We start from the raw sequence: 27128 nt of genomic DNA on the forward strand, positions 1-27128 counted from the left end.
AGGCGCTTTCAGAGATAGCTTCTAGCCACAAAGGAGTCGCAGACGCTCGCATGGAATGCCGCTAGCCACAACGGGCCGCAGAGGGCAAGTGGATGTCGCAAAGTTGCCGCAGACGGGCCATGGGATGCTGCAGGCCACAAAGGTGTTGCAGACGCTCGCAGGGTATACCGAGGTCACAAAGTGTCACAGACTGCCCCGAGTATTTCGCTAGCCAAAAATATGTCGCTAAAGGCCAATGAGATGCCGCTAGCAATAAATGTGTCGCAGACGGTCCCGGAGAAGCCACAAAGTCATCACAGACGGGCCAGGGTAGCCGCTAGCAACAAAATGGTCGCACACACCCCAGGGTAGCCGCTTGGAACATAATAGTCAGAGACGGTCCATGGGATGCCGCTAGCCACAATAGTGTCGCAGACGGACCATGGGATGCCGTTCGCCACAAAGGTGTCGCAGACGGCCCAGGGGATTTTGCTAGCAACAAAGGTGACACACACGGCCCAGGGCGGGGGGGGGGGCACTAGCCACAAAGGTGTCGCAGACGGCCAAGTGGAGATCGCTTGCCACAAAGGTATTGTGGACGCCCCATGATTATGCCTATGGCCAAAAAGCTGTCCCACACGTTTTCAGGGGATTCCGCTAGCCACAAGGCTGTCCCAAACGTTCTCAGTTGATTCCGCTAGCCACAAAGCTGTCCCACACGTTCTCAGGGGATGCCGCTAGCCACAATGCTGTCCCACACGTTCTCAGGGGATGCCGCTACCCACAAAGCTGTCCCACACGTTCTCAGGGGATTCCGCTAGCCACAAAGCTGCCCCATACGTTCTCAGGGGATTCCGCTAGCCACAAAGCTGTCCCACAAGTTCTCAGGGATTCCGCTAGCCGCATAGCTGTCCCACACGTTCTCAGGGGATGCCGCTAGCCACAAAGCTGCCCCACACGTTCTCAGGGGATGCCGCTAGCCACAAAGCTGTCCCACACGTTCTCAGGGGATGCCGCTACCCACAAAGCTGTCCCACACGTTCTCAGGGGATGCCGCTAGCCACAAAGCTGTCCCACACGTTCTCAGGGGATGCCGCTAGCCAAAAGCTGTCCCACACGTTCTCAGAGGATGCCGCTAGTCACAAAGGTATCACAGACGCTGGTGTAGATGCACCTAGCCACAAAGGTATCACATACGCTGGTGTACATGCCGCTTACCACAAAGGTATCATAGACGCTGGTGTAAATGCCGCTAGCCACAAAGGTATCACAGACGCTTGTGTAGATGCTGCTAGCCACAATGGTATCACAGACGCTGGTGTAGATGCCGCTAGCCACAAAGGTATCACAGACGCTGGTGTAGATGCCGCTAGGCACAAAGGTATCACAGACGCTGGTGTACATGCCGCTAGCCACAAAGGTATAAAAGACGCTGGTGTAGATGCCGCTAGACACAAAAGTATCACAGACGCTGGTGTACATGCCGCTAGCCACAAAGGTGTCGCAGAATCTGGTGTAGATGCCGCTAGCCACAAAGGTGTCGCAGACGCTGGTGAAGATGCCGCTAGCCACAAAGTGTATCACAGACGCTGGTGTAGATGTCGCTAGCCACAAAGGTATCACAGACGCTGGTGTAGATGCCGCTAGCCACAAAGGTATCACAGACGCTGGTGTAGATGCCGCTAGCCACAAAGGTGTCGTAGACGCTCGTTAAATTCCTTCTCTTTCTGAGCAGCGCCGTCGTATGATACATGTAGGCATCTACCACCTAAGTGAACATAAAAAGTAGTTTAAGAACACACACAGCAGAGTTCGGAACTAGCGTTGTTGTCAAGAGGGATGGCGTAAAATGTGTCTTTTACCATAAACAAATTTGACCTGGTTAACTGTTCGCAGACTAGAGCACATTTTTGAATACAGTATAACAAAGGAAGGGGAAGTCAACTTTTATTCAATACTACAATACAGTCATTTAAAAGCAATATATATTTTGCTAATTAAGATCATTTAACATTAACAATATTATTTTTCATTTTTGCTGTTTCAGTCTGTTGAACGTCGTCGTTCAGCTTCGTCACTGCCATGTTAGATTTAACGGCGGAGCATATATTACACATATGTATTATTTTCACTTAATGCAAAACCACCTTTATTATGATACCATAAAGCACAAATGTCACCAATGTTGTATTTTCAATGAAACCAATCCATCTATACGGGGCTACATTGAAGCATATTCAATCAAAGTCAACCCATCAATAAGAGGTCACTATAAAGCAATATATCACATAAGTATTATTTTCATTTTAAGCCAACCAGCAATATGAGGCTACCCTAAAGCATAGTTGTAGCATGAGTGTTATTTTAAATACAAGCCGAACAATCTAAAAGTGGCTACCCTAAAGCAATTTTATTGTTAATCATATTGACATTATTCGAACATAAAAATGTGTTTACAATGTACACATATAGTAAAGGGTAAACAATTGAGTCAAACAAATAACTTGATACAAAAATAACGTCTTGAAGCTTAACTGCCCGTTAAAGTTGTGAGCAAGAAGAACCGGTAACGTATTTGTGATGAGCACATGGCTAACAAAGTTAAAAAAAAGAATGTGTAAATGATGTATTTTTTTCCATTTAAAAACTTCGTTTGCAGGTTACTCGTGCGAGCTGACGTCAAAATTTTGCCATGGTGAGGTGACAGTGGAACATAAAGGCCCTTGCATTGGCGACTTGTACGTTGGTTAGACGGACAAGTATCGTTAAACTCAGTCATGTTTTATAGTATGCAACTTGCGGAGTTCATGACATTGCAAGATTTATTACTAATATTGTCGACATAAGATATAAATATGAAAATTATATGTGTGAATGGTTTTTGTATACGGAAAGTTCTGGATGTTAAAAGTAGTATGCAAAACAAGAAAAGCTTAAGTTGCCCAAGAAGGAGGGGGAAATACTAGTGTAGCACGCTGTCCTTTATGCCTGGTTACCGATCAATAGTCTTGCACTTTGAATCCTCAAAAATCATTAGACATACAAATAAGCATCAACAAAAAAAGAAAGAAACTTGGGTCACCGCTTTGGAATTTTCAAAGCAAGGAATAATGGATTGTCACAAAATATGGAGCTTTACAAAAGCCTGCCTTTTATTAGAAGATTTTACTCACGTATTCACAAATGTTTTATCTAAATGTTTATCCACATACTAGTATTACGAATAATAGAAGCCGTGCTCTGTAAAAAAGGGGTTTAATGCATGTATGTAAAATTTCGTTCCAGATAAGCCTGTGGAGTCTGCATAGGCTAATCAGGTGCGAAACTTTCCGCTTTTATGGTATTTTTCGTTTACAAAAATTCTCTTCTTAGTAAAAGTCCAGTTTAAGCGGAAAGCGTCGTTCCGGATTAGCCTGTGCGGACTGCAGAGGCTAATCTGGAACGACACTTGACGCACGTGCATTTAACCCTCTTTTCACAGAGCACGGCTCATATATATTAAATATAGAATTATGACATTGATATACACTTGATAATTTGCATAAGTTTAAGAAGTACGTAACATTTATAACTAAAAAAACATCTTATTTATAAAAATCCCCACTTCGTTTATTTATACCGACGAAGAAATTTGGCAATTAAATTTTGATTTGTGACATTTTACCTCAAGTTCCATTCACTACAGAGGCATCAAAATGATTTTTTTTGCACGACCCACCATCTCATATTTTGAACATTGCACAGGCTAATCTGGGGTATACAACATGACTTAAGCGCCGTTTTTCCTGATTATCCTGTGTACACTGCACAGGCTAATCTGGGGTATACAACATGACTTAAGAACCGTTTTCCCTGATTATTCTGTGTACACTGCACATGCCAATATGTGGTATACAACATGACTTAAGCGCCGTTTTCCCTGGTTATTCCGAGTACACTGCACATGCCAATATGTGGTATACAACATGACTTAAGCGCTGTTTTCCCTGATTATTCTGTGTACACTGCACATGCCAATATAGGGTATACAACATGACTTAAGCGCCGTTTTCCCTGATTATTCTGTGTTCACTGCACATGCCAATATGTGGTATACAACATGACATAAGCGCCGTTTTCCCTGATTATCCTGTGTACACTGCACATGCCAATATGGGGTTTATAACATGACTTAAGCGCCGTTTTCCCTGATTATTCTGTGTACACTGCACAGGCTAATCTGGGGTATACAACATGACTTAAGCAACGTTTCCCTGAGTGCAGCTCGTTTGTTCTTATAACTTACAATATAGATGTATAGGGATAAAAAAAACAATAAAAGGTATCAACATTTGGTCCATTTATTCCTTGGTTAGCTTCTGGATCTATGTCTTATCTTCGTTGAGGTTCCATTTAAATAAGAGTTATAATTCTGAAACTCCATCAGTTTTAATTTGAACATCAAATGAGCCGTGCTATGTGAAAAACGAGGTTTAATGCATGTGCGTTAAGTGTCGTCCCAGATTAGCCTGTGCAGCCCGCACAGTTAATCAGAAACGACACTTTTCGCCTAAACTTAATGTTTGCTAATAGGCTAATCTTGGACGACACTTTACGCACATGCATTAAACCCCCTTTTCATAGAGCACGGCCAATATGTATCCTTGGCCGCAACTTAGTCACTAGGTGCAACACTATACTTAGCTATGCATTTTGACAGAGTTTAGTATCATTTTAAATTTTTACTTATTTATGATTGTGGATGGGGTCACACTACCTCATATATACAGGAGCAAGCCTACATATTTCTTCTTTCTCAAAGTAAGCATGATATTTCTTGTACACTGTTTGGTAATCTTAACACCTGGGATGAAGCGGGGTTATTTTTATCTATGGCTTAAATTTTTTCCCAAATATGAATGCGCTTAGAGTTGTTTTTTTGTAATAAATCAAAACTATTTTTTATATTCCTGCTGTTACTTTTTAAAATGTATAAATATGGCAAAACTAAATAAAATTGGTGCCTAGTTTCCTTCAACATTGAACTGAATTACATTGTATTTTACGAAAGTTAAATATTCACAAGAAGTATTGAATATTTGTAATCCACACCAAAACTTTACATACTAATTCATGGTTAGTAAATGTCTGTTGCACTAATGTGTGTCGCCTATAGTCTCTACTAAACATGTGTTAACCGGAAATAAAACCAATTTCACTTTCATTATAGCTTATGAAAAACACACTTTTGACTTTTCAGCCATTTTATTGTTGATAAATTTGATACATTGCGATCACAACTGAAGGCCATAAAGCGTCTACTATTCTTGATCAATACATTTCCAACATGCTAAACAGTGAACAATAATTTATACATATTAATTCTGACATGACTCTGTGCCTAATTGTTTGACCATAAGTTATGTGATTGAAACTTAATTGTCATCAAATGAATAGACTGAAATTATGTGTATGAGTGATTAAAAATCAAATACGCTAAGTACAAAATGTAAAAACAACAACAACAAACAACACAAATATGTGCATGTTATCAGCATGATTACAATAAGAAAATAATGGAATATTAAAGTCTATTTGAGCCGAGCTCTGGGACAATGAGGCTTTATGCATGTCCTTACATTTTCGTCCCAGATCGAGCTGTACTGTCCGCTTAGGGTGGATCAGGAAATACACTTTTACACTTACACTGTTTTTGTTTTTTGTTTAATAGAGACTTCCTTAAACGAAAAATACCTTTAAGCGGCAAGTGTCTTGCATAATGAGCCCGTGCGAACTGAACAGGCTAATCTGGGATGGCAATTTAAGCACATGCATTTAGCCCCGTTTTCCCAGAGCGAGTGTGTATTGTTATTGCTATACACTCAAAATAACACAATTATTACCTTTATCTCAACATTCCAGCTCACACCAAAAATTACTTGCATTTAATAAAACACCAGCTGATGATACCATGGATTTCTCCCCTGAACATTCCTTTAGAGTTTAATTATTTCTTTCTTTAAATGCATTTGTATGATATAATGTTCACATTTATAAGCATTTATACATATACAAGAGATACATTAAAAAGTTTTATTATTATAAGAAGCATTTGGGAAAATAAAGCTTAATGCATAAACGTAAGTTATCGTCCTATATATTAGCCTGTGACTACGATTTAAGCATCCAATCCACCTCCCATTTCCTCATTTGCATATTCATCTCGTTCCGGTCCTTGCTGCGTTCTATGCTTCGCCTCTTACGGTCCTCGGGATCTTGGTCATTGTGTAGGGCGTGGTCACGAGTCGACTCCACGTGGGACACACCCCCGAGACCCACTGCTCCACCTTCCGTTGTAATGTGCTAATGACGTCATCTTCGTCAGTTTCCGAATCGATGTGAAACGTCACGAGTGACACGTTTTTGTTGTACATCAACAGAATCTACAATACAATGACAGTCTTTAAGGCTGATAAAGAAGCAGGAAACCTTATCATTTGATAAAACAAACAACACACATAAAGTAAATGAACTTCGCTTCTTCAAGACCTGCACTACTCAATTACCATTAAGGTCACAAACTAGCACTTAGTAGTAGGATAATATTAAGTTTGTTTTTAAATAGGGCAATGTTGCGTCCCACATTTAGACAATTCAAGCATTTTAATAATTGTATGCTGACTAACAAAATAGTAAACCAGAAGCTCATCTTGAACTATGTATTAAGTTTAATGTGTTACTAAACTCGTTGTTTACAGAAGTTTACATGTTCAATCTTTTTCAAGATATGTAAACTTGAAACTTGGTAAGATGAATCAATCGGAATTGGCCTTCTTACAATTGAATGTACAGTATCAGCGGTTCTTTTCGGGGACTTAATTAGCCCAATCAAAAGCATGCACTGCATAGTTCCCATATCGAGTCTACAAAAGGGTGGCAACTCCGCGCTTACATGTATGAAATTTCTAAGCGAGTTAACGTCCTTGACTGACTCCAGACTTACATGTATGGTATTTATAAGCGAGTTAACGTCCTTGCCTGACTCCAGGCTTACCTGTATGGTATTTCTAAGCGAGTTAACGTCCTAGACGTCCACGTTGCCCACCGCTCTCCAAGCCAGCTCCTGTTCCACAATCTCGATAAGCGGACTCGGATTGTCCGCCCCTCCGAAGATCAGTTAGTCCGCATTTTCGTGCTTGTACGTGGCGGTCGTGAGTGGTACTGAAAAAAACAAAATCGTGGTACATCGGCTGTTTCCGGAATCCTCCGTTAGATAGATGCAATAAATCGTCTGCTGATCCAGAGTGTGAAAAACATTGAATACAGTGTGGTTATTTGAGCCTCCTTTTGGGAAAATGGGCTTCATGCATGTGCGTCAAGTGTCATCCCAGATTAGCATGCGCAGTCCTTAACAAACATGTTATCTTGGAGACTTTTGAAACGCAACACGTATTCAAATCAATATAGCTCCTTTATTTTAGAACGGATTTTGTAGAAATTTGAACTCAGACTTATTCTACATATATCTAATACTTCATGTAAATTTAATTGAAATTCATCAACATTAAAATATAAAACATAACAAATTAAAAAAAACAATCGCTGAAAAAGTAAAATTCTCAAAATCGTACATTGTAAAATTATAACGTGAAAAGAAAAACGCTTTAAGTTACACGTCTTAATGACCGACCGTCTTGCAACATTGCGCTGATGAATACTCATGCGAGCCATGTTGTGTTTCTTATGAATGTTATGTTTCCCTGGTGTAAAACCCACCGAGAATGATGACATTGAAATTTAATTTGAATTACCCCGGTATATAGCTACGTTTATGCAAAAGCGCCCGCTTGTCCCGGATGAATGATTTGTCGTTGTCTTGCACCGAATATAGTCAAATGTTTACATATGCGATTTTATATCTAAAGCTTTACTCCTTACTGAGATATTTAAGTTTGAAAAGAGTTGCCTTAGAAAAGTCCCCAAGTGTATTAAACCACTCAAATCCATTTGTCGTGCACCAACAACTCAACAGTGGGAGCGTTCTTATACAGCAAGGCGTAGATCTGGGTGTTCTCGATGCACACCCTGCCGTCATGACAGGCGAGCGAGTGAACACTGGACTGGTGGTTGTCCGTATTAGAGATGGACACCTTGTCCACTAGCGGCTGGAACGGGGCACTGGCTCGGGCCAGGTACTTCAGGATCATCTTCGTGCACTTTACAAACCTTCTCCTTCCAAACGCTTCCTGGAAATCGTAAAAAGAAAATCATAACTTTCATTATCCTAAAAATTATTTAAAACATAAAGCAGAGACAGGAATTATAATGCAATGTTGTACATTTGTCTGATAAATGACTCCGCAAAACCTGTCAGCGCTCGGGCAGCCCCCGCAGGTGTCGACGACGCACGCTTCGATTTCCGGCATTATGTCTGGACGCGGAAGTTTCCCGGTGCCCGCGACTGACGTCAGACGTCGTTGCAGTATAACGCTGACGTTGTAACGTGACTCGTGCGTTTCCACGCAGAATTAAATTGTCGGTTTTCAATCAATGTCTGTGGATGATGATACATGTGCAGGATGATATACATTAGATTTAAGTTATCCAATAGGCAATTACATTATCAATTTTATTAACTGAACTTCTGCGTAAGCAACACGCTTTTTCAAGGCTAAATGATATATTAATATCGCAGCGTTTTAAGTTTCAATAAGAAATATTGCAATAATGGTATATGCTCTCAATATGTGTGTTACTGCGTTCGCGAAAATGACATCTTATTTAAGACTCATGTAGCAGGGAGTGGTATAAGGAGGGATGGCATGGGAAATTCGTGGAAGAATTTCTCAATTGGAGGGGTGTGTGTAGCAGGGTTTGGTATAAGGAGAACTTATACTGCCTTGCTTTAGGAGCTAGCTTTGATAGCGACGCGCAAGAGTGTCTGCCTGAATTCGAACCGGGAGGTCCCGGGTTCGATCCCCAGTATGGTCGGGGATTTTCCTGGATGGGTTACACCCACACAAGAGGTCGTGTGGAATTTCCAAATGCAGTCATAAACATTTAAATGATCACATTATATTGGCATTTACACTTACCCTTCTTGATCGAGGTCAAAGTTGAAGTAGAAATATTCGCGCCCGAGGGCCGGGGCGTTGCAGATGACAGGGTCGGGCCGGGCAGTGACCACAGACCCGCCTGGTATTAAAAGAAAACAGGACAATAATCAATTTTAGTGCAATTTGAATAAACTGCTTGACATATTATATGACAAACCTTCCAAGTCTCCATCATACATTACATATTGTTGTACATGATATGGCTGTTGATTGAGCCGAGCTCTGTGAAAAGGGTGTTTAATGCATGTGCATAAAGTGTCGTCCCAGATTAGCTTGTGCAGTCCAAACGGGCTAATCTGGGATGAAACTTTCCGCCAAAACAAGATTTTTGCTAAGAATATACTTTATTTAAACGAAAAATATTACAAAGCGGAACGTGGTGTCCCTGATTAGTCTGTGTGGACGGCACAGGCTTATTAGGGATGACACTTTGCGCACAGGCATTAAACCCCTTTTTCACAGAGCAAGGCTCATATAAATCAAGTTTCGTTATACAAACTTGTTTCTACAAAGGAAAATAATTATGCTCCCTTAAAACGTTAAACTCTATAAACACCGTTGTCTTCTGCCAACAGTCAACCAATCTTTTGCCAACGTTTGTTTATCTCCACCTAGTCGGCGAACAACTCTTACCCGTCGTCCTTTGTGCAATTATTCTCTTTGATTAAATCATTTGTTTGATAAATTGCTGGAAGTGAAAGCACATGAGGCATAATGTAAAGACTGTACATTTAAGGTTGAAGGTTTGATTTCCAGGCCTGCAAAAGAACTGGCGCGGTAATTTGCCATGCAATTACAAAACAATTGGGCTCTGGGGAAATGGGGCTTAATACATTAAAACTCTAACAGTCGTCCAAGATTTGCCTTCGCGCATTGCAAATGCTTTTCAGGATGACTGTTCCCGCAAAAACTGGATTTTCGCTTAGAGACATCCTTTAAACGCAAATTGTCTTTCTTGATAAGCATGTGCTAACAGGCTAATCTGGGACGAAACTTAACGCACATGCATTAAGCCCGGTTTTCCAAGAACGCTGCTGAATTTAATACTTGTCTAACATACCCTGCGCAATCATGTCCTGTATGAGCTTCATTCGATTAAAGAGTGGAGTGTTGCCACTGTCCCAAACCTCCACAACCAAAGCATTCTCGTCGGCAATCGGTCGGACGTAAAAGTAGAGCCTGTCGGCCTTGCAACCGACGCCGACACCAATTTGCTGCGTACGCACGCTCTTTGCGATCCGTATGAGGGAAATGGCCAACCGGAACAGGTTATCCTCGGAGGCTACGTCATTGGGCTTTAACTCTACGGCCTGTCCCATTTCGAATCTGAAACCGTCAAATGTTTATTAGATTTGCATGGACAAAAGCACAATACGATAATAATATTGTCATAGTGCGAATCGGACATGTCGTTAGATAATAGCATTGACCTACTCCACGTGTTGATTGTGACCTCCACATTGATTTGATATGCTTTAGTTGGAAACGTTAGCAAAATGGACGCTTTGTTGTCGATGACAAAATATTTATCTTGTTTCCTTTCAAGTTAACCCAATAAACGGGCTTAAAAAGATGCTTAACTGCAAGCAATGTGCCACAAAATATAGCAATTTGTTTCATGGAATATGAAAATCCTCGCCGCTATTAATAATTTGTATAAAGACGTGTGCATCTTACATATCAGATGTTTCCATGCGCCATGTTCATCATCGACACTTGCAAATGCCATGCATTTACATTTTACTGCTTGAGTTGTATAGTAAGAAATTATTTAAGCAACTAATTCAACCTCACCGCATCTGCTCCTTTTCGTGACGAGTAGCTATGTTGTCCAGATTGACAGATCTTGGCCTGTAACCGGAACCGGTAATGACGTAGAAACCGCCCTTAAAGTCATCGTAACTGAGGTCTAGAAGATACACCAACATCGTGTCGAGACGAATGTATCTTTTACCGGGACTGACGAACGCGTTCAGTTTGAAATGTTCTGACACATCGCCGCTGGAGGTCGATACATCGAATAGCCGAGGTTTTCTCGATTCGTTTCTTAAACTTTCGGGATATTCGTGTTCGTCTTCTTCACCGAGTGGGAGTGGAACGGAAATCAAGTTTGCGGTCGGAAACTGTGCCAGATTTGTCTGAATTCCATCCTGAACCGTGACGCACACGTTTATGACGCCATTCGAAACGCGCATGACGTAATCGAATCCGGCCAGGATGGCGTATTGAGTTAACACTGGCGCAGAGAGACCCCCGCCTGCTTTCAGCGTGATTTAAACTGCCCTGGAATGATTGTAGTCGCCAATTATTTCATCAATATTTTCATTATTATGGGAGATACCGGTTTTTCAATTGTAATACTTATTTCTCTCAAATCTCTTAACGTGCACTTCTTTTATTTTATTTTTGGTACGTTTAATCAATTAGTTTTTTTTTAAAGAGAGCTACCGACCGTTCAATCTTTCAGTTTGTGTAAATAAAATGGTACACAACTTCAACAACTCTAATAGAATGAGTAGATCGCGCATTACCTCCCTTCCAAAAACTGCTTATCTTTTACATTTGTAATATTCATCGTTGATGCCTTCTTGACGACAACTGAAAAATATAAAAAGTAATATTCGAATAAATGTATTTGTCTTACGAACAGTAATGTAAACGACATTTAAATTTAGAACACATTTATTTTTTCTGTGTATTTTTTTCGTAAAGACGCTAAGGAAATTTAAACGATTAAATATGTCACAACTAAACAATGGGTAAAAAAAACATCACTGCAATACAGTATGTATCATGTTCTAACACAATAAACGCCGATATGTTTTAAACAAAATTATGGCTGTTAAATAAACAATTAAACAACACAAAAGAGGTTCATAATTTTACAGCGCTTCATAATAGAAAACACGGGTAGTTCTCACGTGAATTGCCAAAACATAATATCATATCAGGATCGAATAACGTATTGCACACACCTCTTTCAGACGACAGAAGAATCTTTGTCAGTCGCTGCAGCCTGGCCGCGAGACGCATGTGCATAGTGCGGGTACCACACCAGTTCCAGTGGTCGTCAATGTCGCCCAAGTGCAGGGTGCAATCCCCATTACAACGCCTCGTTTCCACGCCGCACCACGCTCCCGTGTCGCCCTCAGGCTCGAAGTCGACGTCACTCAGTGGTTACTCGATAAGTCTGGTATGAAATGTCACATTTGAGCCTCGCTTTAGAAAAACGGGTTTAATGCATGTCCGGAAAGTGTCGCACAGGTTCCAGATAAGCCTGTGCAGTTCGCAATGGCTTATCAGGGACGACACTTTCCGCTTTTATGAAAGACTTTGTTTGAAGGAAGTATCATCTCAACGAAAATCGAGTATAGGCAAACATACAGAAACATCCAGAAATTGCGAAAAGTTTACACCCTGATTAAGCCGTGCAGATAGCACAGGCTAATCAGGGACGACAATTTACGCATATTTAGCCCCGTTTTCCCAGAGAGGCGCTCACTTAAACAAGCTAGGTCTTTGTTAGGGAAAGATTGAGGGTCTAAAAAGATACAAGGTGCTGCCAAGAAGATGCACATGGAAAGGCTTGCCAAAAAATGACTAACTCGCAGGTATCTCTTTAAAAAACACATGCGATAATTATTTGTAGGACATTTTTGTTTGAATTGCTCATTTGATTTTTGCAAAAAAAATATACTTATTTCAAAAATATTTTTGTAGACTAGTCTAAGAAGCGGTGGGCGTGACGGGGGTGTGGGGGTGATTCGAATCGGATTGAAATCTTACAATTGGCACAGTCATGATTAAAATGCTCATGCATTGGCAGTTAAACAATTGAATATTATTTATATGTTTTAAATATCTGCACAATATGCAATTGTAATGGTAACATTCTACTAAATGTTTCTATAAAAGCATACAAAATCTGAAATAATTTTTGCTTTGTTAATTATGTGATTTAACAACTATAAATGTGCCTATCGTCTGCAAGAAATGCCATAATAATCGTAACAGACTTGCATTTGCACTTTATGAAGATTTTCATAACTCTGCCGGTACAAACCTATATTTGATAACGAAACATATCACGCAAAAATGTTTGTTTCCTTTTACTATCTCCAGAAATTGGTTCGGAGGTCCTGCTAAACGTTTGTCATTTATTTTATGTAACTTAAGGTAGTCAGTATTATTTCCCGCTTTAGTAAGTATTCATCGACAGAAGGGATTGAATTCTCTAATATTCTTTATATGTAACAGCTTTTGAAGAAAAAACTATCAAATTGAGCTAATATCATCGTGATCTCAATCCGGAATAAACAAAAATATATAATAAAATATAATAATAAACGCTTTTGAACGCAGTATGAATTATTTTTATGAGCAAATCAGGCGCTTACCGTCTAAATCTTTCGGTGTCGTCCTGGGACACACTTCCGGTGAACGCCCCACACGCGACGTCCATGGTCGACCCCTGCGGGTACTGACTGCCAACCGGAAGTGGTAACACCGAGTTCAGGTTTACAGACGGCGATTTCGAAACCGCGTCCCCTATGTGCATAAGAACACAGAATCAGTAAATAAAGATATGCACAATGATTACATTACCTTTTGAACTGAATGCACTGCATTTTACCCTTTAAATATGCAAATGGCTATATACTATTATACGATAAGGTGTACAAAAAACAATTTTTCGAACGATTGATTTTTCTTGAACGTTCCTAAAGTGAAAAATACAGTAACCTAGCGGATTGAACTTACTAGAAGGCCCTTTTTTGCATTTTTTTTTTCTTAACACAGTTTTACCTAGTTTTTCTAGCAGATCTTTCACCATTGTATGCTCCACGTGTCCCGATCTGCGCGTGCGCGAAAGCAGCGACCGCTTGCGGCGATCACGTTTTGGTTTCCTCTCTACGCATGCGCTAACCTTCGCGTCTTCTTTCGCAACGTACGCAAAATTCGCGCACACGGCAAGCTCGCTGAGTCGCCTCTGTACATAGTCATCGGTTTCCAGGGCCGCCGGGGAGAATGCGTTGGCCTTCGTGATAGACATTTCTGCCCCCCGACCTTCATAGAACACTGATTCGTTTTCATGACGACCGTTCGGGAAATCGGACGTGTCTTCATCAAATGCCTCTTGGATTACAAGCTTTCCTGTGAAAAAAAACAGCAACACAACATCGGTTGATGAATATTCTTGAGGGATTCTATACATGAAACAATGTTCACCTGTTTCAGTCCTGCATTCGGGAAGCTCCATATAGCTCTCACCATGGTAAAGTGCACGTGCGTGCTTGAGTCCGTTTGTCCGATTCTGTTCGGGCTGTAACTTCATAATTCGTCATGCAAATTAAAGTAAATTTCTATAATCGTTCACCAGGCGGATAAGGCTTGTAGTATGTGAGATATGTTTCAAATTCTCAGACATTATCTTATTATTTAATCGGACAATTGTAAAAACTACTTGGCAATTGTTACCATGTCGTAACAACGTATGCGTGAAAGCCCTCTTTCTATGGACATGAAAATAGTTGTTATAAGACTTTCAAAGAATGATACACCAAGTTTCCGTATATTACACCTTAAGTCAGTTGTCGGTGACTCATGACCACTGGAAAACATTTTATTATTGGCGTCCCTCTGGAGAGCGGCGACTAGTATGTAATGCATTTTTTTTCGCTTATGGGAGGAGAAGTTATTTTACGGATCAATGTATATATTTTTGTTTTAAGAATATCTTGCATAGTGGTGATTTTTGTGTAAATTAGTGTAAATTAGTACTGCATTTGTGATTATTTCATTTATTACAACATTTATTGCCAATAATGCAAAGCTAATTGTTTTAATTAATAACTAATCCACAACTGATCACAGGGGAAAGATCACAGGGACTGGGCAAATACGCGAAACTTTCTGGTTTTGTTTAAAAGCAAAACATAATAAAAATACATTTATTTTGTGGTTTTTCTAATTTGCTTATTTAGTGGAGAATCAATGTAGTACGATATTTGACGACCTATCGCGCAAGCAAGTTTATTGGAAGGCGTAGTGGTACGAAAACGAACACTCAGATTCTTTCCAAACTTACAGTGTCTTCATATCAATGAGCATTTTTACCTCATTTAAAATGAGAAACATCGGGACAATAAGTCCAGAATTTTTGTCTATTAAATTTGACAAAATAAACCATTTCCACTTGTTTAAAAGATTTCACAACTTTCGTCTGAATCTTTCCAAACTTGTTAAGTGTTTTTTTATCAGTATTACTACAATCCTATTGAAAATGATGAATATCAGATCAATAAATCTATTATGATCTTTTACTGAGTTTCAAAGTATTGTGAAATGCAGCTTCTTTATGCAATTTACAGTTTTCATTCATTATTTTTCGATCTTTTACAGTGTTTTCATATCAATGAGTACTCAACCCCTATCGTAAATGAGCAACGTAAGAATAAGTTCAGAATCATCTCCCCTTGAAGTTGAGAAAAATATGAAATTACGCTTACAAGATAAAGCAGATTTTTTAAAACCTACACAGTTCTGTTCCATTAATGAAAACTGCACACGGATGCCAGTAAAAAAAGGAAACCAATGTAAATAAAATGAACTATGAAATATTTGGGGGGTTACAACACAAAATCATAGATAATGGTTATTTGGGGGTTATAACACAACATCATAAATAATGGTTATAAGAGAGTTTAAACACAAAATTATAGATAATGGTCATACCAGTATCTTTTTCTATTTTGTTTAAAATAATCGGCCAATATATTTATATTTAAGTAGAAAAAAATCGTTCCATGTAACTTCATTGAGTGCCTTTTACAATGAAATTCCCGACGCCCTTTGATGCTTTGCATCAATACTTATCTTGTTACAATATGTAAACGTACTTATTGACTGCAAGTCAGTACACATGTTAAATTAAAATTATAACGCACGTTTGACTAATCTTTTTCAGTCATGCTGTCAATAGTGCGACGATACATATGTTTACGTCATCATCATGACGTAGCAACTGTAAAAACTAAATAAAAACTTAAATTGCCGCATACTGCAAACTCATTTATTTTCGGCGGCATAAAAGTTCGTGGCTGGAAAAAAGGTCTTCATTTCGTTGGTACGTATATTCGTGGATTTCTGATTTTGGACAAACAGAAAGGGATTTGCGTCGGTCACTTCCAACATGTTTGTGTTAAATTCGTGGATCGGTAAACCGACGAAATCAACGAAAATTCAGCTCCGTGAATAATAACAAGATCACAGTATTTAAGGCCCATTAGCACTCAAAAATCAACGAATTTTTCGTAAAATATTTCGCTAAATAAAGTTAACACATAAAAAATCAATGTTCCTTATAGCAATAGCAAAAGTTTCAACGCTAGATGTGGTCTGGTAAAATAGATTTAAAGCGATACAATACGCTTGTTTTTATTTTGTGTGTCACATTATATTCCATATGAATTTCCGGCTACGAAATTCGAACATTTACGAGCGTTCGCGAGATTGTCTTCTGTCAGATTGAGAAGCACGACGGAGTTCTCATGAAATCTTTTTCGAAATGTTCGTTGATTTTTGAGTACTTATGTTACTTAAAATCGCACTCACTGTCTGGCCATTCTGCCTCTATAAATTTCGCAAGTCGCGACACAGACGCTGCCAATTCCGTTGAGACAATACGATCCGCGCATGCGTCTTTGACAGAATCGGAAACCACGTGATCCCGGCAGTCCACGCAAGCGCGACCGGGTTTTCCGCACCACGTTGCGTTTCTTTCCTCGGCGGAAAATAGAACGTAGTTGCCCCAGAGTTGATAGAGACTGCAAACAAAGAAGGCGCAACACTTTTAATTAAAAAAAATACAGGCGAAAATAAACTTTGAAGTATACAATAGTAATCTACAATGAGCATTTCGACGCTGTTTCTTCTCGGTTTAGACTCGTTCTAGAACATACAATATTCCCTCCTATGACGCATGCAAATTTATTTTGTAACATGGGAATATTGAAAAAAATCGTCAAGAAAAACTATGAACAAAGACAAACATGTGTGCTCGATACGACCAGGACGAGTGATTAATGCGTTTAGACTTTGTACTGAGAGGTCACGTCATGGAGCTCCGTGTGAGGCATCTTGCTTAGATATTCGTTGTCTGTAACTATTGTTACTTGATTGCATTACATTAATAAATCTCGAAATAAAGTCAATATTCATTGTAAACGTCTTAATGAGACCGTCCTATCGGTTAATTAAGGGCATTACCTTGAGAACTCGATGTCGTTTCGAGTCAGTTTCTTGCTCGGGTACCCACAAGCGGTATTCATACTGACGTCATTGTTCTTTGTGTAGTTCTCCGCGTGACAATCAGCGTGGCACTTGTAGGATAACTCCGCCTCCATAACGTTTATCTTGCGTGACAGACTGTCCATCACTTTGACGTTCCTTAAAACAACATCAAATCATTGAAAGCAGCGAATTAGCTGTTTAAAGGGACAATACCCGATCTCATACGGAAATGCCTCCGAATATTTGAGCCACGTTCTGGGAAAACTGGGCTTAATTCGTGTGTTTAAAGTGTCATCCTATATTAGCATGTACAATCCGCAAACGCTTATCAGGGACGACACTTTTCGCTTTTATTTTTATTTCGAGTTTAAAGGAACTCTCTTCTGAGCAAAAATCCAGTTAAGGCGGAAAGTGATTCCCAGTTTTGCGAGAACGAGGTTCATTTTATGTATTTGTTACAACTGACATGAAAAACTATGATTACTTTAACTAGAATGATTGACGGAATTACGGTATTATGCCTATGTGATTAAAACTATAACAAAACTATACAAAGTACGGAGAAACAAAACATAAACGTTAATATTCCGACAGTTCTTATAATAAAAGGTTCATAACAAGGGCACCAACTAAATGGTTCATATCTAACTGAAAAAGACAAAGAGAAATTGTTTTCCTTATAATCATGTAATATTTGTGTAGGCATTATGTTTGAAAAATTAATCTTCAGTTCCTAAAACCGGTAGGGCGAGGTAGTAAGACCGGATGAAATTTGTAAAACAAAAATTAGACCATACCAGCAATACATATACTAGTAATGTATGTGCGTAAAGTGTCGTCAAAGAGTAGGCTCTGCAGTGCGCACAGGCTTATTAGGTACGACACTACGCCTAGCCTGGATTTTCGGTAAGAAGAGACTTACTTTAAAAACAATGTTAAGTGCCATCCCTGATTTGCCTGTGCGAGCTGCACAGTCATATCTGCGACAAAACTTTGCGCACATTAACCCACGTTTTCCGAGAGCGAGGCTGATATTTTTGCGTACCAAATATGAATCCCGAACGCATCCACGGAGAAATCTGTCTCCGCTACAGTGACGTTGGTATCGACGTAAACGTGAACGCGGTTGCAGCGTTTTACCGTATCGCCCGTAGAGACGGCGTTGATCGTAGGGCGTGTACTGAAAACAAATTAAAATCGATATTCCACCAAATCCAATAAATTTTCTTTTTATTTGATGCTTACAAATGATTTTTTTGTACTTTTGCCATTCTGGTCAATATAATTCTCCGTTGGGAGCCCCGCTATCTTATTACATATATTTTTAAAGGAAGCTTATCCATATGTTTTTATAAACATTAATTCAGAGAAGTCGCCCTTGCTAAAATTGCCTTTAATTGGGGAAACCAAAGATATCTAAACATAGTTCCGATAAAACAATTACATTTATCGATAATTTTCACTGTTAATTTTCACTGTTTGAAACAGTAAAATATCAGTTTTAATTCACTGATATTTCTCTATAAACCATCGGAAAGCATAATATAAAAGTTTTTATTAATTGTATACCAATGAAAATAATACTATTTTCAAAATTGGTGTTTATTTACTATCGTGCAAAAAGTGCTTGTTAAAATCAAAGAACACTTCGGCCTAAAGGAGGGTGAGATATTGTATCACTTAATATATATCGCTTGTTCTTTAAACAATATGCATAGAGAGTAAAGCGAAGAAATTAATGCGCTTACGTCTAGGGAAAAAATCATTGTAAACTATTAATTAAAAATGGGCAGTGCTCTGCGAAAAGGGGGTTAAATGCATGTGCGTAAAGTGTCGTCCATGATTACCCCGTGCCGTCCGCACAGGGTAATCAGGACGACCCTTTCCGCCTAAATTAGATGTGCTAAGAAGAGACTATCTTTAAACGAAACATAAAATAAAGGCGGAAAATGTGGTCCCTAATTAATCTGGGAAGAAACTTTACGCACGCATTAAATCCCCTTTTCACAGAGCACGGCTCAAATATAAAGAAATTCAAGAAACGACATGATGGAACATTCTTCACTTTCACACAATAATCAGGACAACTTTCATAGGGATTAAAAAACAACAACATATACAACCTTATTTGTACTGATGGCCCCAGTTTCATGTCGATATCCTTCTGCGCCCAGGAGATGTACGGCGTGATAGTCATGTTCTGGTAGAAGGCAAACGTGGCGTTGAATGTCCGGTTGGCGTCCACGCTCTGGTCAGTAGTGGTTACTGTCCAGTTGTACACCGTTACGTCATTCTTGGTCGACGTGCCCTCCACGAAACTTTGAGCTGGAAACGCAATTGTAATACATGTATAAGCCTCGTTATGGGCTTAATACATGTGCTTAAAATTTCGTTCAAACACAGGCTAATCTGGGGCAACACTTTCAGCCTTAACTGGAATTTTTGCTACGAAAAGACTTACTTTAATAGAAAAATACAATAAAAGCGAAAAGTGTCTTGCTTATTAGCCTGTGCGGACTGCACATGCTAATCTATGACGACACTTGACGCCCATGCGAAAACTCGATAACGCGGAAGACTCTTCTACGTATTTCCGTATTAAGCAACAGTCGTATATATTCGAAAAGATTAGAACGATAAATGTTCACATACACAAACACAGTATATGAAACGTTTTTCGACTAATTCCACATTAGTAACTCATTTCCTTGGTATGAGGTTCACTTAAACATTGTGAAAACACAAACACACGCTCATAATGCAAAAACTTTATATCGTTCGGCGCTAAAATATAATATAAAAAAAACACGAATGCTTACAGATAACTGTCCTTCCTCGCAACTCCACATTTCCCTTGTAGTTTGTGGCGTGTTTAGTTACAGCCTTGAGCCCGATATTGGCCTGGGTCGACGCGTTCACGGTAAGCATTATGGGCGAAAACGTCTGGAACGTCGCTAGCGGAACTTCGAATATCGGCGTAGAATGGTTCACAAGTAAAACGCCGGTCTTTGTCAGGGAAATTTCTTGGTCAGTTGTGATGCTAAAGAAAAACTGTATTTTGAGGCATGTCATTATGTGCCACCACGACGGAACAACAATGGCTACGATTTCACCACCATCATCATCATCATCATTATGACGTCATTATTATAAACAGAATCATCAGCATCATCATCATCAGCAGCAACAGCAGCATCATCAGCATCATCAGCATCATCAGTTTCATCATCAGCACCACTTTTGTCATCATGATCATCCCTATTTTATCACCAACAGCATCAGCAACCATCAACATAACCAAACACAAACAGTATGAATACCGCAACCAATATCATCGTTATTGTCATCATCATCACCATCACCATCATCATCATCATCATCATCATCATCATCATCATCATCATCATCATCATCATCATCATCAATATAATCATCATCAATGTTATCATTATCATCATCGTCATCATCAATGTAATCATCATCATCGTCGTCGTAATATTCCCCAGCCTTATGCTAAGTATTATAATAACCAGTATCATCATTATCGTCACTCCATAACCATGACGTAATCAACGTCATCTTTATGATTATACATCATTCTCGTAAAATTCTAGATAACGGTCTACGACAATGCCGTGTCAGCATTTTTATCACCACAATCATCATCAACAACAGCAAAGCATCATTCTTATCGTCGAATAGATACAATCAGTATGTTTACATTCTCAACATTTGAGCCGCATTCTGGGAAAACGGGGGGTAATGAATGAGCGTATTTATAAAGTGTCATTTCAGGTTAACATATGCATTCAGGGACAACGCTTTCCACTTTTATGGAATTTTGCATTTAAACGAAAATCCAGTCCAGAAAACTGTCGTCCCTTACATGCCTGTGAGGACTGCACAGTCTAATCTGGGACGACACTGTTTCTTTGCCATGTGTTATATGTGGAATGATGGGCATATTGCCATTTTTCCTGAATAAAGCATATATATCTACTCAAGTATGTTCGACAATGTTAGATCCCTAATTCCCTCGTGACCTACGTGTACTCGTGGGTGATCTTTGTATTCACGTCCATCTCCATCATGTATTTCTTGATGACGGGTTTGTTGTCCACTTTGTAAATCACCAGCTCCCTACAATCACAGTGGGATACTCGTGATACCTCTGGGTTAGCGGGGCTTAACCCTTTGCATGCTGGGAAATTTGTCGTCTGCTTAAATGTCGTCTGCTGAATTTCTAAAATTTGCATTTTCTTCGAATTTGTTTTCAAAGATACTATCAGAATAGCAAACAGTTTGGATCCTGATGGATCCAAACTGTTTGCAAAGTCCTTTGACATTCGGTTCCAGCGCTGTAAGGGTTAACCCTTTCCAACTTAGAAACGTATTTTGGCGTGTTTGCACTCCCTTAGAAAGTTAAATTTAATTAAATGCCTTTCATACTAGATTCAAGTTGTAGGGGCTTTATTTCCAACCTTTAGATACTGATGAGCAGCAAACAGCATACCTGAACAGACTGCGAGTTACTCGCAGGCTGTTCTGGTTTTATGCGGTTTGCACATATCCATTTTCACTTTGCTTCTAAGTGGGAAAGGGTTAAGTGTTGTCCCAGAATGGTCTTCGATGGTATTTTTCGTTCAAAGGAAGTCTCTTCTAAACACAAATCTAGAAAAAAAAGGCTGAAAGTGCCGTTCTTAATCAGCCTGTGCGGAATGTTTAAGCGACACTTTCCGCTTCAAGTGGATTTTCGCTTAGAAGTGACTTCTTTGAAACGAACTAAACAATACAAACGAAATGTGCCGTCCCTGATTAGCCTGTGCGGATTGTATAAAATTTTCCGGGACAACACTTAACGTACATGCATAAAGACTCGTTTCCCCAGTAAAATGTTCATGTTTAGGATAAAATACATCAAAATACATAAGGTAGCTTTTAAAAGTCAACACATGGATGTGAATGGACCAACGATAGATTAAATGCATGAACAGGTGTTAACCATTTGGATGACGTATAAACAAGGTTCCTTACATGTAATATGAAATCTGGCTATAACCATGGCAATTATGACACCGGAACAGGAAGTCCTTCCCATCATAGGTGGCGTTGCTGTCCGTGTCAACATCCGGTTCATATTTTCCGGTGCGTTAAAACAGGTTCACCGTTTTATGCGCCTGCGTGTAGAACATAAAAATAATGGACCAGTTTTTAAAAAACTTACACTAAAGTACGTGGGAGATCCAAAGCGGGTGGGTGGGGTTTCAATCTTTTAAAAATAATTAACAGATAGACTATAAATAATAGTCCGAGTCTCACGCGCAAGGTTCGATCGGGCCTCAAATAAAACCAAGGCTCCTCGCTCTACCGTCAAAGTCAAAGGTTAAGGTAGTTAAAATATCAAAAATCAACCCTTGCACGTGAGCCTTACCCTTGGAAACAGAGCTTAATTCATGTGCGTAAAGTGCAGACTGCACAGGCTAATCTTGGACGACACTTTACGCACATGAATCAGTAAACCTCGTTTTTTCCGAGCGAAGATCACTTTGTTTGAGCATGGTGGATTTAAAAAGAAATACAACTAAATTTACAGACTTTGTCTTGTATTAACAAGAATTACAACAATAAAAAGATCTCTTTTTCTAACTTCATTGTAATACTTTACTCTGTTTCTAAGAACATGGTAACACTTCACTCTATTTCTAAGATCGAGGTCACACTTCACTCTATTTCTAAGATCATGGTCACACTTCACTCTATTTATAAGATCACGGTCTCACGTGACTGTAAAATGCCAGACATACAAAATCGAAACGAAACAGTTTGTACTAAGCATAACTTTGTCACTCATGGATGCATATTTTTAATAGGAATATTTTTTATGTTTTATTTGCCAGTGTGTTTCCGTCACAAAACCCGAAAACCTTATATCAATATTATTAATTAATATTAATATTATTTCAGTTCGCGGTCAAAGGTGAAAACATAATTACTGGCATACATTGAATTGTCAATTTTTTTTAGAAGTTAAAAGAACGCTGAGGAAGAAGCAGGCCTTTAGATTGAAGGTCGATGTGACAATTTTAGGTCATATATGACATAAAAGAAATATCGGCAATTATCTATAGAGACCCGAGACTAAGTCCAAACTTTATTGTAAGAGAAACAATTGATGGACAGTCTTGCAATTTCTTTCTTTTAAATGAAAGAGTCATTAAATACAATTTTGTAAAATTACCTCGTCGTCCCCCATGTTGTTGAATGGAATGTTCCTTGTGAACGACGCGTTGTAGTCGACACGGTTTAGAACGGTCCTCAGCGGGTTTGACAGGTAGCGTTTCTGTCGTGACGGAATCAGCTCCCCTTGCTGGTAATGGACCTTGATGACTGCGTTATCGAATACTTCGAGGGAGCTGAAGAACAAAGGCACATGCTAAACATATAGAATAACATTTGTGTGGCATAAACATAATGATAATAATGATACTAATTCTCATAATAATATTACGTAATACCTGTTTTTTTGTTTTGTGTTTGTTAAGCAAAACAAGATCACAAACTCGTTATTTGTAAATACTAAACGTATTGAGCAGATCTTGGTTAGTAAACAATATCTGACAAGAATTGCTTCCTGAATGTGCAACGAAACTCCGCCATTATGGACTTTTTGGTTTAAAGGAAGTCTCTTCTAACCGATAATCCAGTTTAGGCGGAAAGTGTCGTCCCTGATTACCCTTTGCGGACTACACAGGCTTATATGAGAAGACGTGTCACGCACACGCATTAAGCCCCGTTCTCCAAGAGCGAAGCTCAATTACGGGTCGAAATACTCAGTCTGAATAGAAACATGTTTGTAAATCGTACCCCGCCTCTGTCGTGTGTATTTCCACGACTCTCTCCTTTGGTCGCAGCAAAGTCCCGATTTTGGCGTAGATCGTGCGAGACTCCGGCTTGTAGACATTGTGCGAGCAGTTCCACTGCGGTCCACCAATCAGAATCTGCCCTCTTGTCCACGTGACAATCGGTTTGTCGTCGTCAAGGCGAACAAGTATCTTGTTGTCTTTGCATAGCACCCTCTGAAGTGAACTTAAAAATTTATTTTTAGCCACGCTCTGGGAAAACTGGGCTTAATGCATGTGCGTAAAGTGTCGTCCCAGCACAGGCTAATCAAGGGCGATTATATCCGCCTAGATAAGGTATTAGTTTAAAAGAGACTGTTTTAAACGTAGAATTCCGTAAAAGCGGAAGCATCGTCCCTGATTAAACTATGCGAACTGCACAGGCTTATTATGGACGATACGTTACGCATTGAGCGTGGCTCATATTTTGTTTTTAAATCGCTTGAACCAGTTGGATAAGTGCTTCAGAAATATGTGAGTGATGTCTGTCCGCAGAACTGCATTTAGACACTCAGCAGTATGTTAACCTACGCCACCGGGGCATTGTACAGCAGTGGATTTAAAATCACTCTTCATTTGCTTTCTTAACATACATGTATATTGAACATAGGAAAAATGACAACCTGTACTTGAATAGTTTATCGCGTCGTTAAAATTTACTTCCTCTTCCCAAATCAATAAGAGTGATTAAACTTCGGCATATTGATTGATTTGGACCTTCTTAACTGCTTCATAACGAGTGATATTTAAATGAAATAATACTAGAACTTATGTACTCCAAATGAGTTTGCGTTTAAGAGAAGTAGTTGAAAGTGTTGTCTAACGTGTTGATTAATCCCTCATGTCGTTTAATATCAATAATTAATGTTCGGTATGCGTAAATCTAATAAACAGCCGGGTTTATGTACATGGAATATTCTTTACCATATTTTTTCCTTTCAATATCCCTTTTATCTGTTTTGTGTAAAATAGAGATATCTAAATTTCGTAAATAATAACTCGGCGCGATTTAAAATATAATTGATTTTAAAAAGGCATCAAACGTTTCTACATCGTTATCATTAACTATACATGAGACTATAGGCACGTATACAGTTTTCAAAATATTTTATCATTTTTATATTTAATCGTACGAACATGAAAAACTGATCCTTTATTGTGTTTATTGAAGGCTTTCAAATAGTGCAAAGAGTGCAATAAGTTGTCCTGTTTATGAAAGTCCTCAAACCATCAATTTTTTTGCTTTTATTTTTATAAGATTAACGCATTATTTCTTCACATTTGACATAGGATATATGAATTTTAGTTTATGTTTCGAAAATATATAAAATACTTCAAGATAATTATTTTACAAATAATTTTATGACCCCTCCCGCCTACCCAACCTCTCCCCCGCACGCCACGAAGTACAGGGGGCTGTCTAAACCCAACTTTGCTAAACCCAACCTGTCTAAACCCACCCCGAGGCTTTGTATCTTCATCGATATAATGTTAGTGGAATATATACCATGTGTTTCAACATTGATATCTATTAAATCATCGGGACTTAGTGCATGAGCGTGAAGAGTCGTAACATATTAGTCTATGAAGTCCGTTCAGAGACGACACTTTCCACTAAGAAACAAAACGATACAATAAAGTGAAAAGTATCTCCCTGACTAACCAGTGCGGATTACACAGGCTAATCTAGACACACCGCGCACATGCATTAAGCCTTGTTTTTCCAGAGCGATTCTAATATGTTAACTATAAAACTTGCCAAAGATCGCGCTCACCTTGACGCTTGCAATTCTGTCCAGGTCAATGATGTCTGCAAGCGTTCCTCTACTCTGCAGCCTCAGCCGCCCGCCGGTCTCTTGCTCCTCGAGATGAATGTCGTCGTCAAACTTTAACGCTTCCGATGACCTCACTAACGACGCGTCCTCGTAAGCGGCACAAATGGCCGCCAGAACCGCCGCGACAAGAAACAACGTATGCCTGATAGTTATAAGTACCTTCGAAGAAGTAGAAGCGCGTGTTCGGTAATTATTTAACAATTACACATTGTGCACAGCATTTTCGACAGACTGCGTTGTCTTTTTGTTATATCCCCGTACAACCATTTTCGGATCCCCTAAATGGTTTCCAGCAACACAAATATCAGCTATGCTCAAGACATGCTAATTTTTGTTGTTGAATGACAAGAAAACAAATCATTTCTACAAAGCAATGGAGCTTTTTTGTAGTTTACCAACACTTAATGGTTCTGCTCCACATACATAACTTACCACAATGTTTTAATTATGTCAAACTTGACACTAGGAAAGTCCTACTCTAAAACAGTTGTTATAATGAATTTAAAACGTTATAACATATGATCAGGTGGACGTTAACGTTTAATGTTCATCAACTGTGACGGATCTTGAGCATATCATGGGTAAATAAGTGCATCTTTTTTCTTAGAAGTCCTGGTATACATGTACATTGTTAAGGACTTTGAGGCCATAGGGCCAGTAGTTTGTGGTTATAGGGTCTTAATGAAGCCTTAAGTGTATTTTTCTTGAATTCGTTTAGAAAAAGATAACTTATTAGTTAAAAATAGTTTAAAAAAATTTAAAGTAACCAGTCATGCCATTTTGATTTCTTTTTCGTATTGATGCAGATTAGAGAAGACCCAGTTTTGTTGATCAGTGTTTGTTGTACAATACACTATTAGCACGTTTAGCAGCCGATAATTGCTACTAATACACATTCTTATTGTAAAGTGAACCTGTTTCGTTTGTGTTCTTATTTTTTGCGACTCGAAACGACTGACGCGTGACCGTTATTTTAAGTTCAAACATGACTTTCGGAGTGAAATATACTGGCCTTTTGCTGTTATGGA

General features: G+C 39.1%; 1 pseudogene; it reads right to left on the bottom strand.

Moving 5' to 3' along the window:
- Positions 1-5280: 5280 nt before the first annotated feature.
- On the bottom strand, positions 5281-25746 carry LOC127835680 (uncharacterized; annotated as a pseudogene).
- Between the last annotated feature and the right edge of the window lie 1382 nt (positions 25747-27128).

Source organism: Dreissena polymorpha, chromosome 6 (assembly GCF_020536995.1).
Source record: "Dreissena polymorpha isolate Duluth1 chromosome 6, UMN_Dpol_1.0, whole genome shotgun sequence".
In the NCBI taxonomy this organism is placed as follows: domain Eukaryota; kingdom Metazoa; phylum Mollusca; class Bivalvia; order Myida; family Dreissenidae; genus Dreissena; species Dreissena polymorpha.